The 1,416-nt window shown below is 44.6% G+C and overlaps 1 non-coding gene across 1 annotated transcript; it reads right to left on the reverse strand.

The window, feature by feature from the left end:
• Positions 1 to 355: 355 nt before the first annotated feature.
• Positions 356 to 462, reverse strand: LOC127077004 (small nucleolar RNA R71). The gene has a single exon (XR_007786994.1). It is a non-coding gene; the product is annotated as a small nucleolar RNA R71 (small nucleolar RNA).
• Between the last annotated feature and the right edge of the window lie 954 nt (positions 463 to 1,416).

The raw sequence follows: 1,416 nt of genomic DNA on the forward strand, positions 1-1,416 counted from the left end.
TAAGTTCTACGCTACCCCGTCCCAACAAGAACCTCACAACAACATTGCTACCCCTGCTATCAATCGAAACGATTTTGAGCTGAAAACCTCATTATTATCAGCCTTCCAACAACATCAATTTGCTGGAAATCCTACGGACGACGCTAATGAACATTTAACCAAGTTTGTGCAGTACGCAGACACTATGAAGGTGAATTGTGTATCTCAAGATGCGATAAGACTACGCCTCTTTCCTTTCTCACTAAGAGCCGGAGCTTGGGCTTGGTTTAAATCCTTGCCATCCAACTCAGTTACAACATGGGAAGAACTGAAGAACGTTTTCTTATCCCGATATTTTCCGCCGAGCAAAACTGCTATGCTGAGAGCTCAAATCAACAAATTTCGACAAAAAGGTGTAGAATCTCTCTACGATGCGTGGGAGAGATACAAAGACATGATGAGGATATGTCCACATCACGGTCTCGAAGACTGGGTGATCATTCACACATTTTACAATGGGCTTCTGTATAACACAAGACTGATAGTAGACGTTGCCGAAGGCGGTGCACTTATGGACAAGCCATACAACTAAGCCTATCAACTCATTGAAAACATGGCCCAAAACCATTGCCAATGGGAAGGTGAAAGAACTCCAGTAGAAAAGTCCCAAACAAAAAGTGGAATGTACGAAATCAGTAGCCTTGACCATGTCCATGCTAAGGTAGATGCCCTTGTTCAAAAGTTAGACAACTTGACCATACCACCCGCAGCCACCGTGGCTGCCGTGACTCCAAACTGTGAGTTATGTGGAACCCCTGGACACACTCCACCAGAATGTCAGATATTAGCAGGAGTCCCAACCGATAAAGTGAATTACGCACAAGGAAATCCATATTCGAATACCTACAACCCAGGTTGGAAAACCCATCCTAACTTTTCGTATAAGAATAACAACACCCTGTATGCACCTGGCCCAGCACCCGCTGTTCCGCCTAGATATCAAAAGCCAGCAAATAATGCTCCTAACATGCATAGGAAGTCAAACCTTGAATTAATGATGGAAAGCTTCATAGCTACCCAAGCTCAGACAAACAAAGACTTCTTGAACCAAAACATACATACTAGCGAGCAACTTAAACAACTAGTGAGCAAAGTAGACGCCTTAGCCACCCACAACAAAATGCTTGAAACGCAGATTTCACAAGTGGCTCAACAACAAGCATCTACTGCCGCTCCCGCTGGAACATTTCCTGGACAGCCGCAACCTAATCCAAAAGGACGTGCAAATGCCGTTATACTGAGGAGTGGAAAAGAAATAGACTGACCCGTAGATCCGAGACTCCAAACTCCTGCCATGTACCAAAAACCAGACAAAACCACAACTGAGCAGGTAAGTGAACCGAAGGAAAAGGAAGATAATACCCGAGAGGCCGAAGA

The sequence above is a fragment of the Lathyrus oleraceus genome, chromosome 4 (genome assembly GCF_024323335.1).
Source record: "Lathyrus oleraceus cultivar Zhongwan6 chromosome 4, CAAS_Psat_ZW6_1.0, whole genome shotgun sequence".
NCBI classification, from domain to species: domain Eukaryota; kingdom Viridiplantae; phylum Streptophyta; class Magnoliopsida; order Fabales; family Fabaceae; genus Lathyrus; species Lathyrus oleraceus.